This window comes from Cetorhinus maximus, chromosome 3, assembly GCF_964194155.1.
Source record: "Cetorhinus maximus chromosome 3, sCetMax3.hap1.1, whole genome shotgun sequence".
Taxonomy (NCBI): domain Eukaryota; kingdom Metazoa; phylum Chordata; class Chondrichthyes; order Lamniformes; family Cetorhinidae; genus Cetorhinus; species Cetorhinus maximus.
The window spans coordinates 98,685,091-98,701,390 of NC_135881.1; positions in this window are offsets into that span (position 1 = coordinate 98,685,091).

Below are 16,300 nucleotides of genomic sequence, written 5' to 3' on the forward strand. Positions count from 1 at the left end.
AACATGCATGATCTGTGTCTGATGATCTCAGGACAGCTGCACATTGAGCGAGTGGAACCTTTTCCTGTTAATGAAGGTCAGGGGCTGCTGCCAGAGAGTCCTTAAAGCCACATGTATGCAATTGATCACACCCTGCGCTCAATGGAAACATGTGATCACTACAACCCCCAGAAACCTAGCAACCTGGCTAGCTTCATCCACTGCAGCACTGTTGCAGGTAGGCTTTCAATGTTGTAAGCACCTCGAAGTCACAAGTGAAGTGAAGTTGGGCAGCTGCATGCCACTTATATCCAGCTCTAAATCAGACCAGATTAATTTCCCGCTTGCATGACACATAAGTAGAAGGGAGGTCGCGATTCAAGTGGTTTGCATTTATAATGAGTATACACGATATGTTAATGCATGCAAGTGATGTTCACGATATGGATCAGTAGGGAAAGGGGACCCACCATTAAGCTGCCATGAAAGTGCTGTGGGTAAAATATCAACTTGCTTTCCCACCGGCAGAAATTCAACTTTTGGCCTCACTCTCAATTTCCATGGAGGGTCCGATCACAATGTTGTCAGGAGACCAGATTTATTCAAAGTTAGATCTGACAAATGCCTATGTACATCCTCAGTTAGACGCTGAGTCTAAGTAATATTTGACTATTATAAGTCGATGGGTCTATTTCAGTTTTGTAGGCTGTCATTAGGTGTTTCTTCAGCCCCTGGAATTTTCCAAGGTTTGATGAACCAAGTTTTGCAAGGAATTGAGGGGGTAGTGTGCTGTTTGGAAAATGTAATTATTTCAGTTCCAAACAGGCAGACCCATGGTGACATGCTGGAAAATGTGCTCCAACATTTGGAACAGCATGGAGTTTGGATGCAGGCAAACAGATGTGAAATGTTTCAAAACCCTGTTAAGTATATGGGTCAGAGTGCAGACAAAGATGGGTACCATCCTACCAAGAATAAGGTTCAACCAATAAAAAATGTGCCACACTCTGAGAATATCTCTGATCTCAGTGCTCTTTTGGATCTCGTGAAGTACTACAGTAAATTACCAAATTTCGCAACCTTATTGAATCCATTGAATGAAATCTTGAGGAAGGGTGCTGTGTGAAATTGGACAAAAGAGTGTGACAAAACATTCAAGTTGTGTGAAAGTCAGCTAGTAGATGGCACAATTCTTGTATATTGTGTAAGGAACATAACTTTTTATTTCCGTTGGACTGTTGTAAAGAACATGTATTTTTATTTTCTGTTGGACTGTGGATTAGAATTACAATCCGGCTGCAGTTTGAAGGACAAGTTCACTAGAAAAGGATGAGAGATATATACAATGTTGCAGTCCTGGAACAAAGCATGCCATGAAAGACTGGATGGTGCCAGAAAGGAGCCCTGGACCAAGGGAGCTGCCTGACAACTGCATTTTAATTGGCTCTTGACCAGGTGACCAGAGGTCTGTGTGGTAGCAGTTTGGCAAAAAGCTCCTGGTGTGCAAAGCAAAAACATCTAATATCTCTTTTCCTCGTATCTCTATAAACTGTTCTCTCTCTGAAAACCCCTGTCAAGAGGCAAAAGGGGAAAATCACTGTTAGAGACATTGAAAGGCAATGCTGAACCAGTGAACTAAATACTGAAAGTGCTGGAAGACCATCTCATGTCATCAACAGGAACTGAAAGAAATTTGGAAGACATCGATCAAAATCAACCCATCGAATCCTGTATTCTGGAATTGGTGCTATCGACCTGTTCTATCCACCCTTAAAATCCATGATTTGTGTTTCTTATTTGTCATGTGTGTGTGTGTGTGTGTGTGTATGTGTGTGTGTATAGGAATTTAAAAAGGGGGTAGAGTTTAAGTTATAGTGTTAGAAGTTAGCAGTTCATAGTTCTTTCTTTTGCCACTGGTTAACAACAGTTTGTTCAATAAACAGTTATTTACTTATTAAGTTTACAAACCTGATGCTCATATCCTGTTAACCTAAATTAAACAGTTAGGTAGAATCAGGGCAATCTGGTGGTTTGATCAAGCTTTTCATATTTGTCGCAGTTCGGGAAACAATGGGGCTTGATATTATAGCTCACTATCCCCAGTGAGTTGTGACAATTATGATGTGTCCAAAAAGTTTAAGCTAACATGTGATGCCTCTCCAGATGGAATAGGTGCTGTAATCTCTCGTGTGTTGGATGATGGTGAGGAGAGATCAATTGCATTTGCCTCACGCACCCTCAGTGCCAGCAAGCGGAATTATGCTCAGATAAAACGTGGAGCATTGCCTTTAATTATTGAAGTCAAAAGATTTCTTAAATACTTGCATGGTCAAAGTTTCATGATCGAAGCTGATCATAAGCCACTGATGACAATATTGAATTTAAGGTCTCAGTACCCACTTTAGCTGCAGCCAGAATAAAGAAATGGTCTTTGATTTTGTCTGCTAATCAGCGTCACATTAAGTAGAAGTGATCATAAGATTATTGTAATGCTGATGTGATGTCTAGGTTACCAGCCCCCTGCGAGATACAGCCCATCAGTGAAGATGTATTTTTCTTTTCATACATAGATGAGTTGCCAATCACAGCAGATGACATGGGTAGAACAACTCACAGGAACCCTGTATTGGCAAGGGTATACAACAATATTGCAGAGGGGTGGCCAACACAGATACTGGATTGAGAAAGCAGGCCATTTCTAGGTGTAAGAATGGGTTATCAATTAATAAAGGCTGTGTTATGTGGGAAGCCAGAGTTGTAATTCCTGAAAGTTACAGGTCACAGTTGTTATGCAGTCTTCATGATCAACACTCAGGAATGAGCTTAACAAAGAGTCTAGCGAGAAGCTATCTTCAGTGGTTAGGGTTAGAGGAAACAGTAAAACATTGGAGAGTATGTCAACCAGTGGAAAATAAGCTGCCATCAATACCTTTACAACCATGGAAATTGCCAGCTAGCGTGTGGCAGAGGCTACATATAGATTTTGAAAAATTTGAAGGGCAACAGCTATTGATTGTGATAAATAGCCATTCAAAGTGTGTTGAGGGGTTTCTCATTAATTGAGCAACAACTGGCAAAACTCTAGATATTTTGCGTAGTTTTTTGCTGCTAATTGGTTCCCAAATGAAATTCTATCAGACAACAGACTCAGTTTTGTTCAGAAGAGTTTTACAATTTCATAAGAATGGGGAAAACACATATGGCAGAATTTTCTGCCTGTCGGGTGGGCGGGCCCGATCCAATCTCCGGCGGGCGGGGAGCCAATCCCCGCTGGAGAAGCGGGCCCCACCACTATTTTACGTGGGCGGGCCAATTAAGGCCCACCTAGCGTGACGTCCAGTGGGAAGCGCTATGCACTTCCTGTGCGGATGGGGGGGATTCCCCAAAAGCGAGAGTGCGTTCTTTTGCGCATGCGTACGAAAGAGCGCACATCTCCCTGAGGCTAAGTGCTGCCTCAGGGAGATCGCTTACACTTTTAAAAATATGAAAAATAGTAAAATAAATTCCCTAACATGTCCCCCTCATGTGACAATGACACATGAGATGGGACATGTTCATAATTTACATAATAATTTTATTAAACTTTTTAAAACCCTACATGAAACCTCATCCCGCCAGTGGATGAGGTTTCATGTTTACTCTATTTGCTGCCGGGGCTCCTGACCTTCCCGCCAACCTTAAGGTTGGACGGGCAGGTCCTTTAATTGTATAATTGAACCTGTCAATGGCCTCAATTGGCCATTGACATGTCAGCGGGCCCACAGCTGATTTTGCTGCTGGCCCGCCTTCCTGAAAATTTAAATGGGCCGGGATGACATCAGGGGTTCCGCCTGACGTCATCCCGCGTCATTTTATGCATCGGCGAGCGGGCCCCGCCCCCTGCTTGCCAACGGCAAAATTCTGCCCATAGAGTTCGAACATCATCCCGCTTTAAATGGAGAAGCATAGCGCAAAGTACAAATTATTACGCATGCTCTTGTAAAGCAAATGCTAAGTACAAATTGGAGGAAACGACAGTTGTCATTGAATCATAAACTGGCGATGTTTTGTTTATTTATCGTAACATACTTGACACTGCTACCATCAGAACACCAGCCGAATTATTCCATAGACAATAGTGTAGAAGGTTTTCATGGTTAAAGCCACATTTAGCATTGCCAGTAGAAGAGCAACAAACCAGGCAGAAAGGAGCCTTGATAGGGGTAGAGTGAGAGAAAGGCGTCTGAAATTGAACCAGAAGGTTACAGTGAAAGATCATTATTATAACTGGCTACTAGGAAGAATCATAAAAATAAGTGATTCTCTCACATTTTTGGTCAAGGTCTTTGGTAGTGGAAAGGTTAGGTTTGTACATATAGATCACATTTTACCTCCAGGCGTTCATGAAAAAGAAGGAAATTGGAAAGAATCAAATAAGTCTGCTGAATTGTATATTTGGGTACAACTAGAGTACCAATAGTTACTCCAATGCAAGTGGTGCCTGAAACCAGTTCAAATCAGAATCAGAATCAAACAATGTGCCTGATGGAAGTACAAAATTCATTTGGTGTTCAAAGGCAAATTCAGCCTTTGTTGGAGAAAACTTCTCCTTAGACTCAGGCCAAGGTGCATTAAGGTCCTCTCCAAGTTTTTAAAGCTTGTGTCAAAGATGGAGGAATAGGAAACCAGTGGTTAAGTTGGATGTGCAAACTTTTGTAAAACAAGAAATGTAGATAAGATGTATGGAATTTTAACATTTTATAACTTTTTCATTAAGGAGCGAGAAGTGTAATCGCACCAAATTATGATGATTTGTATATGCATGTACACAAATCAAACCAGAATAAACCAGTTCAGTTGAATACTTGAAATCCATGCTGCACACAGTTTCTTTTTGCCCTGCAGGATATCATAGTCGCGAGCTATATTTTGGGAACCATTGTTTGAGGTGGTAGACGTGGTCAGCTTGGAAAGTGCTTTTGGTGGAAACTCATGAGTTGCTGCAATGTATCTTGTAAATGGTACACACTGCTACAACTATATGTTTGTGGTGGAGGGAGTGAATGTTCAAAGTGGCGAATGGGGTGCTAATCAAGAGGGCTTAGTGATGCTGCCCAATTGTTTGTGTGTTGTTGGAGTTACATTCATTCATGTCAGTGGAGAGCATTTTCCAAACTCCTGAGTTGTGCCTTGAAGATGCTGACAGCCTTTGTGGAGTCAAGAAGTGAGTTATTAGAGGGGAACCGATATGTGTGAAACATAGTTCAGTAGCAGTCTATGTTTTGAGCAGAGCAGAATTTGGAAGAAAAGAGGCAATAAGCTGTAGATGGAAAATATCAGCTGTAATTAAACAAATGTTAACGTGAAATGAAAAGCTTATCTCCTATATGTACCTTCAAATTGAAATTAAGCTGCAGGCTATTAGATTCTAAGACTTAACTAGTTAGAAATTTCCTTTCTGCCTTTTTGTATTCTTTCACCGAAGTAACTATTTTTCACATGTGACCCAGTTAGTAAGCATTGATGGGCCATTCAAACATAGGGGAGAACAATCTCATAACAAATTCAATCTAGTCATGACCCAAAGTCTACACACACGCATTGTCTACCTGGCATCACTGGTGGTGATCACAAGTGGAAACAGGGCTGATTTGCTCCTTCCTAGCTCAGGGAACTAAGACAGTTATCGCACACCTTATGTTGCACCGGCAAAGGTCAGCCACCTTTCTGAGTTCCAAATTCCGCAGGTATGTTACTAGTCAGTAATGGTTTAGATTTCTGTTGTTTTATTGTGTTTCTAGGCACCAAGACTTCTGTTTACTAAATCAGTTAGCATGCAATTTTATAGAAGTTACATGCATTTGTATTTGTATTTTTCTAGATGTACAAGTCTGCATACTGCCACGAGACTGTAGGGGATCATTCCAACATTTTTATTACTACAAACACACCCACATGTGTGAATCATTTACATATGGTGGCTGTGGGGGTAATGGAAATAACTTTCTAACAGTGGAGCTATGCAAATTGTCTTGCCAAGTACTTGAAAATAAGTTTCTGTTCAAACATTTTTTCCTGTTAAGTAATCTGACGCTTTGCCAACAGGGCATATTCATTTGAGGAAAAGAAAGCGTGACAGGAAGGGCAGCAGTTCCTGCTTAACGGAACAGTTTTAAATAGAGTTTGAATAGCTGAGAACCTGAACTGTTCAACTGGTGCTTACAAACAACCAATTCAGAGAACAAAATATAAAATTGTGTTTATTCTCGAGCTAAACGGATTTCTGTCAACATGACCTTTCCTGAAATATGAAAAATTCTTCAAAACATTTTGCCAGATCATTCTGTGGAGAAGATAATATCTAGTGATACCGCTTTAATATTTACTAAAAACTAATTTTAGATTTCTTTTTCTGAAGCCATATTCCCAAGAAAGATTTCAAATTTGTAAAATCCCATCCTGTCATTGGGACTTTGTTATTCTAGATGGGAATCTGCTCCCAGCTCCACCTGTACTGATGATTCCTAGATTTTAAGGCCAGAACTTTATGTTTGCACAATGGGTGATTGTCCCTCCCACGCTGCCATAAAATCAGGCGTGTTGATGTCGAGTCAGGTCCCCAATGTCATTACACCCAACTCGAATATTATGAAATGGGATCGGTGCTAAAAGTCAGAGGCCTGTGTGCCTTCCAACACAGGCCTTTTATGTGTCATTTTATTAGAATATAATAATACCTTGGGCTTATTTACTGTACAAGACACAAGGCACCAATCACTCATAGGGATCTGGTAAACACATTGTGGGTTCATTTGTTAAGACGAGGCACATGAGAACCGTTCTACATGGGTATAAAGCTTGAAGACATCAGAGCTGTGTGTCTGTGCTCTACTCAAAACAAAAGTGAGACTAAGACCGGATCACATGACATATTTCCCTTCTAGTGATATCATATTGCTATCCCTTGAAGGCACGTTACAACATTATGAACTCATTGTGGCAATTAAGTTATGAATTCACTGTGATTTCTTGCTGCCTGTGTGATGTAACAGAGGTCGCACAGCCTTAGTGGGCAGGAGACAATCACGGCAGGGTCATCGAAGGAGCATAATGGTGGTTTAAATGGCAACATCAGAGGAGCACATTGAGGTGTTGGAGGCTGCAGCTGAGACTGCATGAGAGGTGAAGAAATTGTTTTCTGAGCAGTCTGAGCAAATGTCTGATATTGAGCCAGTGAAGGGTTCAGCTTAAGGGAGACACTTGGAAGAGGGGATTCACCCAAAGAGGTTCCATCACAGGGAAGGCTGGAACAAAAGGAGGTACAGAGGCTGTGGGAATAGTGCACTCCAGAGGAGGCTCCTTAAGTGAAGATAAGGGAAGGAGAAGGAGGGAGTGGAGAACAGCTGGTCAGGGGCAGCAGCAATCAGCTTGCTAACCACATACACAGCTGGCGATGCTGAAGGGCCAGAAGGCCTCAGAGAGGAGCATAGGCAGGGACACTCAAGGAGACAATGTTACCCTGAAGGAAGAGAGTAAAGGCAGATCTCAAATTACTGTCAGAAGACAGAGTGCCAGTATTGTAGCCTGTGACACTGAAGATCATGGTGGCCTTAAACTTCTATCCCTTAGGATCCTTTGAAGGATCAAGAGGAGATCTGTGCAGCATATCACAATCATCAGCCCGTCATTGTATCGAGATAGTCACTGATGCATTGTTCAGGAGAGTGGACAACTTCACAAAGTTTACCACTGATGATGACAGCCAGGCCAAGAGAGCAAGAGACCTTGGAGCCATCATGGGATTCTCTAACACGCCAGGGGCCGTTAACTTCCCTGATGTGACCATAAAGGCACCTATTGGGAAGTCAGGGGCATTTGTGAACCAGAATTTCAAGTCCTGAGTGTGTAGTTAGAATGTGTTCACAAACTGCGCATTCTGCAGGCATGTCCGTGGTACCTCGTGTGTAGCCCTGAGGCCTATTTCCTCAGGCACTCGCAGATGCCCAGCCTGATCAATGCCACAGTGCAACTAAATCACAGGTTACTAGGAGACAAGGGTTATCTGTGAAGGAGTGGCTTATGATGCCGATCAAACATCCATAGTCTGAGACAGAGGAGAGTTAAAGCATGAGCCATGGCAACTATAGAGGGGACTATTGGTTTGCTAAAATTGAGATTTTGCTACCATGCTCAATCAGCTGGCACCTTGCAGTATGCACTGGCTCATGTCTACTTGATTGTTGTCATTTATTGCACAGTTTGGCATTGTGGGGAGGTTTGGCAGGAAGGGCTGACAGATGAGGATACCTGCGTCACCCGCATCAACAGATGACCAGTCCACTGACAACTCAGAAGAGGAACATCAGGGTCTAGAGCAACATGCTGCCACATGAGGGCCTGCAGAGAGTGGGTGCCCGGGGTGCTGAGGGAGGCTTTGATAATGAGGCATTTTGGATAACGATTTGCAGCCCTCCCACAACCAGCATTACAGAGAAGCAATTTGACATCTGTCCACCCCATTAAACAAACACTAACTATATCCATGAGGCTCACATCAACACACATCTCTTTAGTAGGTGTTGTAAGGGTTCAGTAGATCATCATGAAGAGGTTTGTAAGGTTGAATATGGAGTGTTTATTGGTAACACATAGCTATAAATATATGTACAAAGTAAAGTCCAGGCTAGGAGCTAACTTCATGCTGACTTCTACCCGAGTCTCTCTATAGACTGTCCACTCACATGCCTGCTATCATGTGGCTTTCTACATGCTAGGTGGGTGGTACCATTCTCCAGTCCCACATTAACCGTTGCTATGCCAAACACCATTATAGTACAGGGGGCACCTGTATTCCATCAGAAAAGGTCACCACATTGCTGCCTGATTTACTATCATGTAGACTCAAGACCCCTCATAAGAGGACACAGTCACAAAAGGTGACAATCATTTAATAAAGTGCATGAGAACAACACAAAATGCATGCCTTACATATCCAGTGATCAACTGTGATAACCCTTCTGTGTTTAGAGTGTCTTGTCATTCATTAACAGGTACTGGATCATGGCGCTCCTCCTCACCCGCCATTGTTGTCAGCTGTGTTGGAGGCAGGCTGCTGACACTGATGCCTTGTTGGCCTGGATTAACTTGGATAGTGTCCTCTGGTTGCCTGAGGCTGAGAGGGCCCCTGGATTGTGAGGGATTGCCGCACAGTGACACGAGCCTCCTCTGTCCCCATGTTATCCTGAAGCGATGGTGTCACTGGCAGAGAGATAGAGGAGCTGCTATCACCATCAGCATCATCCTGAGGAGGCCCCAGATGCAGACAGCTGTTACTTATCTGCCAATGTGAAGTCCAATTGGCCCTCTTGCTGACCTGAGATGAACAAGGACCTGATAGAGACTCTAGGTGCCTTGTCCATCTCTCACATTGGCACTGCCTAGCTGACGTCATTGACAATGCGTGACTTGCAGTTCTGAACATATACCCAGAATCCTCTGTGTCAGGCTCTCTCTGAGAGTCAGAAAGCTTTCGATGGGGGAAGCCACACATTCAGACGGGAGAGAGATAGCAGTGCTCATGGCCTGGATGGACTCCTGCACTGTCCTTGCTGGGGTGGGCCTACCTTCTGGAATTCTCCCCCACTTATGCTTCATGTGCTTTCACAAGGTCATATATAAGAAAAGGTAGCTTTTTTTCATGCATCACTTTAATTTTTTGCTCTCTCATGACATTGGGCAAAATTTTCCGCTCCGGAGACGAAGTACAAATGGTGAGCAGGAAAGTTGGCGCGGCTCTGCTAGCCGGCGGGGTGGGTTGCCGCACCAGATTGTTCGCTTTTCAGCTCATTTTGTGTGTTTAAAGGAGCAGCTCATTGAATTTCGTGGAGAGGCAGGTGGGGATTCGCCTGCCCCATTGTTAACTCATTGAGTCGAAGGTCCAGCCTTCGAAGCTCCCACACGCATATTCACTATCTTCAACCCTGGACTTGTTGTGATGAGTGATGGCCCCACAAAGAGTCAAGCCCTCTGCCCCCAAACTCAGCAACAATTACCTAGGGAGATTCTTCCAGGCAATCCAGGAATGCTGGGGGGGGTTCTTTACTCCTGTGTGGAAGCCAGAGGCCCATCAAACTCACCATGTAGGCTTGGAAAGGGGTTGCCAGGGGTGTCAGTGCCTGTGGACCTCAGAACAGGTCCACTCTCCAATGCAGAAAAAGGGTGAATATATTTGAGAAGGAAATAGATGGACTGCTAGTCTCTGAAGGCGTCAAGGGGCACAGGGAGAGAGTAGGAGTATGGCGTTGAAATAGAGGATCATCCATGATAATATTGAATGGTGGAGCTGGCTCAAAGGGCTGAATGACCTACTCCTGCTTCTATTTTCTATGTTTCTATGGCCTGAATTTTCAGCTCGATGGGCGGGTGCTATCTGCAGTCCCAGCAGCGGTTGGGAAACAGGCAGCCGACTGCAAAAGGCCCCTGACCGCGATTTCACGCTGGCTAGCCAATTAATGGCCGGCCAGCGTGAAACGTGCGCAGAAAAGCTCAGCCCTGCTGGGGTGAGTGTGGGAGAAGGGCGGGCAATGACATTTCCGCGGGCACGGGCGAACACTGAGCGAAAGCTCCATGAAGGCAGAGAGCTGCCTCAGGGAGCTGCAGGCCCGAAAACCATGAAGTAAGTTTTGAAGATCAGGAAAAAAATGCCCAAGCATCACAATCAGGCACCTGAAGATATAGATCATAAAAATGTTGTTCATAGATTTTTATTTTATTCAATAACAGAAACCTCATCTGGCTCTTGGGTGAGGCTTCATGAAAAGTGCAAAGTCCACCTGGCCAATTCGTCCGTCCGCCAACTGTAAGGATGAATGAACCATGAAAAATCGGAGACAACCGCCCAGCTAATGGGCTTAATTGCTCTCTTAATTGTCGGCGGGTGCTTCCAACTTTTGCGCAAGCCCACCAAGTGAAATATCACACAAGCGTGCGATGATGTCAGGACGCTCACCTGATGCCTTCTCGTGCGGTTTTACACCTGACCGGGTTGGGCACACGCCACCTGCGGGAGATAAAATTCTGCCCTATGTTTCTATGAATGATCTCACCCACTTGGCCAGGGTAAGTCAACCTTCTCCTTACTCACAACTCACATTCTCATAAGGCCATCAGGCATTCACAGGGTTACAGTCCACGGGGATCACACATGACCAGCAGAAGGGACATCACCATTGATTCTCTCATACACCCTTTTACATCTTCATCTCTTGTCACATCCTGTACAAATCACATCATCGGCCCTTACATAGGTCCATTCAGCACACACAGCAGGGAGGCATGCTTATCATCTGCTCTTGCATCTGTCCTGCTCACAGTCTATCCATCTGTCTTGATGCAGGACAAGATCCCCCTCAACAATAGAGAGGGATCCCAGAATGGAGGGGGGTCTCCAGAGCTCAGGCCACTCACCCTCTACGTGAGGAGCAGGTGGCAGAGTTGGCTTGCAAGGACAGGGACCGATCCTGTACCAATAGCGAGATTAGCGTCTCCCAACAAGAGAGTGAGGGTCCATCCAGTAGCCTTCCTCCACCCGCCAAAACTGTGAGTGTTCTTTAATGTAGGTGTCTCCCTAGCCAATCACTAACTACCTCTACTCTCTATTACAGCCACCAGCAAGAAAAGGCCACGGGATGCTGCCAGCCAGCTCATCAGCCCCAGCCCCTACTTCACCTTGGATAAGGAGGCTGAGGAAGCATCTGAAGAAGACCTGTCACTGTGTTCACCCACACCCTCCATCAGTGCAGAGACACAAACCTTGGTAGGACCTAGTTCTAGAGCAGGCTGGGGATCACGATCAGCACAGAAACTTGTCCATAGCAGGTGGAGTAAGTGACAACCGAAGTCTCCAACAATGGGTGGACTGCTGGAGATCAGGTTCCTGCTGAGCCTGAGTCTGATGATGAACCTCTAGAATTGACCCTCAAAGAAATATGGAGCTCCAAAGACAGGCAGGGGAATAGCAGGCAAGGTAGTCAGAGGCCAATTAGAATGGAAGATGGAGAGGTCCACCGATGGTTTGTCTGATGCTGTGGCTCTGGCATGCAAGCGCATCAAGGTCACCATTTAAAGGGCGGTATCCACCATGGAGACCCTAAGCCAGCAACTTTTGCCAGTTTTATGCTTGGAAATGCACACCATTGCTCTAGCCTTGAGTGGGATCTATTAATGGCTAGGCAAGAGGGGGCAGGGCACCCACAGGGAGGAGGAGCTTCAGATGGACATCCCGGGTCAATCCACCCTGGACTCACTAAGTCTGTCCAGCTGCTCCAAACCCCCTCTGCCTGTGACCCCAGCAACTCCAGCTGCTCGGGACAAGGAAGCTGTACCTCCCCCACATCAGAAGGCCCAAAGCAGGCCGAGGCTCTCCATGCCTCGGGCCCCCAGAGGATGCCAGCCAATGTCATCTCAAACAACAGGGTATAGCAGTCAGCAGGCTGCCTCCACCTCTGCTGTGGATGTTGGGGATGCACCAGACGTAGCAGTAGGGTGAGGAAAATTAAGAAGTACTGAGAGCACAATGGTGGCATTGGTGTTCACTCACTATATATACTTTGCAAATCTGTAAATATATTTTTCTTTACTGAAAATGTATTCGAGTGAATGGTTCTTCTAGCTGATGCAATGCTCCGAGGTCACCCGAGTGTAACAGATGTCCCACCTCCTCAATTATCTCCCTTCATGTCCCTCAGGTCTATGGTGTTTCACTCAATCTCAGTTCAGTTAGTCACCTTTACGTCCACAACAGCGACATGAACAAAGCCAGTTGCTCTATCAACATGGTGGTTGGGCAATTCATATTTAAGACTTGTGTCAGAGGATCACACAATGTGGCCTCATGAATATAGATTTTGCAGTTATGTTTATTCCCCTGATGCTACTGCATTGAAGTCTGTTCCCTGTCTACATTAAGCCATGTAAGCCCTGAATCTCTCTGCTGCAATGTGTAGAGTTGTTTAGAGCATTTTGCATATGTACTTTATCCATGGCCCCTTTATAGTTGGATCCTTCTGACGTTTACACATTCCTCTGAGAGGGATAAATGGTCAATCTGCTTTTGGCCGGAAGCCCTAAAAGATTCTCACAAGAATACGCTCCATATGTTAAAATGCCCAAAGCCTTCAATTGGTATTTGAGCCTTCCTAATGTGTCTCAGCTGAGCCTTGCTCTCCATGTCCAGAAGCGGGACTTATCAAGGTGCCCCTTCAGTTGGCCCAAAAGTGTAGTAGTCAACTCCTCCCACAAACCCACAGACCCCTCCCCTAGTGATTTTTTTCCAAGGTTGTCTTTCAACTGTGTCATTCAATTGGCTCTCGAAATGGTGCTGTTCAGCTTCTGCTATGAGACAAGCTTCCAACCATCACACTTTTCACCATCTAAGTTCCTCCTATCATTCTGGAAGAGCATCTTGGGCAAGTTTATCTCCCTCAGATTGCTCTCCTAACTTCCCCTTTAACATTGGAGTCCATCGTAATTCTAGTAGATATCCCTGTCCTCCCACTGAACCCATGTTGGCTTCACTCCTCCCCAAGTTGAGGCCCTATGCACAGTGGTTGGCCAAGACATCCATCCCATGAGAACATCAAGTGACCCCTCTTACTTACCAGTTTTCTATTTACAGGCTGCAGATCCCTCCCCTGACTATGACTGTGCCATCTGCTGCCAAATACGAAGCCACCAACCTCCAGGACTCAAATGTATGAGGGACTGACCATGCCCTGCACACCATGCTTTGCATCACAAACACAGCACAGACAGGCCTTCCTCCTCTCTGGATTGAGAACAAGATATGTATGCTAGGCATAGCCTTCTGGCATGGTACACCATGCTCCAGACTGCCTCAGAATTATCCCCGTTCTTCCTTTAGCACCCACCCCCCAAGGCATGTGCCTCGATCCACTTCTTCCCTCCTGTCCTCCAGTCCACCCCCACCCAGTCAAATGTGAGCCTTCCTCCCCAACTTCTCTTCCTGCTGGTCTTCCCTGAGCAGCCTTGGTCCGAATTCAGAATAGCCACGAGAGCAGCGCAGTGAAAGGTAGGCGAACGCTGTGTGTGCAATCCCCGAAGCCGTGAGTGAAGTGCATTTCGCCAGTTGCACTCCAGTTACATCCAGTCGTGAACCAGAATACAAGGCAATTAGATTGGGAGTGTTAACGTGATTCCGGCGCGATGCGTTTTTAATGACCATTCATTAGATGCAAAGACATAAAAATACGAAAATACTGGGAAACTCGACCCACCATGAAAGTCTGGAGGGGACAATTTCAACCTATTCTGTCGCCAGCAGAAAACTGATTTTTGGCCACATTCCGAATTTTCTGGTCGCACCAGCCATGATGCCCGATGCTGGCAGGAGCAGGAAATCCCACTTATTGTTTTTTGTGGTAGGGTTCCAGGTGCCCTCTGATATTTTACCCAAATGATCATTCTACATACGTAACCTTAGGCATGAACTCCAGCAGGCTCTTCAATACCAAGACACTTTACAAGGAGTCTGATCTTGTCCTTACTCATGTTCTCAAACTAGCACTTTGCAACTGCAGTCACTGGATAACAATAAGGTGTGACATTCTGACATCTTACACTCTTTCTTGACATTAAAGCAGGCTTTACCATCCCTATTCCGCCCGAGCTGAGCTTAATTAATTCAGCACTGAGCAAAGATTGAATTTGGAGCCTTTCTAGTTTGTATGGTTTGGTTTCACACAGACCTGTGAATTTGCTAACAGAGCTGCCCAGTTGATTCAAGTCAGTCCTTTGATAAAATGCCGTGTGAAAGATAACTATTTTATTTGGCTCTAACCAAAGAGGAAAATTAAGATAACACAGACCTTGGTTAACCTCATTGAGAGGAAAAGTGAGCTTGGGTCATTCTCTGTTACAAAGAGGTATGACCTGTAAGTAGAAATTGGACAGTTCAAAAATGCAACGCCATTTAGAGAAATTTATGAAGATTGTAGGGACACTGGTATGAAATTCCACACAGTGATCAGTGAGATTTAGCTGCAATGGTCAGTGATCAATGTAAGGCTAAGCTTACCCCATAATGACTCAAATTTTCCAGTAATACTCTACAATTTATTTCTCAATAAATAAACAACTTCAAATTCCATGATTATTCCTTTAGTGTGTCCAGAATTGAATTCCTGTGATAGAGCAAACTGGTGTCCTGTCTATGGACTGACTGATGCCTAGTTGTGGCATCCTGTCCCTCCTTCCCACCTTTTGCTCCTTGCATTCTTATATACACACACAAACACACGCTTAACTATACAATCATACAGAGCTCCCACACAATAACACTGACGGCATGCATCAATTCCTGTCCCCACTGGTTAGGCGCTTTTGCCTCCGATTATGGCCATCTTGTCCTGCAAAAGCGAGGAAACTGTGTCAATGATTTTTGGTACAATGCATTTTGGTGATGTGCCTGCCACAGTTGAATAGTTGGCAGTGTACGCAAGCTGAGAGAGGTGAGTGCGAGCCTTGCAGCACTGCATCGAGGTCCTCAGAGATAGACTGGTGCCATTAACTATGATGATTATCTGCTCTCACCACTTTGTCTGTCTGGAGCGCCTCCTGTCTCCTTGACGGGTGAGGACCTCTCTACTCCTGTCCATCTGCTGCACTAAGACCTTCTGTGCTGTATTGAAGTCTGCTACCCATTCCCACTCCACTTTCTGCTCATAAGCTCTTCCACAATTACTTTCCCCACATGCTGCAGCCAGAATGCACCTCCCCTTTAAGCTGACTTTAAACAGTGCAGGCTAGATCTAAGTGTTGTTCACCTCAAACAAACTGGGTCCTCTTGCTGAGCCATGCAGCCACTCAACAACAGGTTTAGTGATGGGCTGCACGCCATTATGCCCTGAATTAGCAGGCAGCTTGAATTTTGAACATGTGCAAATGTAGGGGGTGGTGGTGTGTGTCAGCTTCACCCCTGACTTCTGAGCGGTCCGAATCGCTCCCACTCCCTGGGTTCTAGACCTTGGACTTATTTGGGGGCTGTGACAAAGTGCAGCAGACAACTGGTTTTGGTGCGAGGAAAAAAAAAAACTGGGCTTATTGAAGTCAAAAATGAACTTATAACATTAGGATTACACTGCGATTATACAGACCTACAAAGTACACTTAGTTAAGAATGGGGAACACACGGCATAACGAGAGAAAAATCACGCTACTAATCCCCTTACCCTTGTCCCACCCCCAAAACCTAACTAAATTGAACTAGGAGAGGTCAGGGATCATGCTCACCAACCCAGGGTTCCTTGGCAGTTCGAAATCCAGC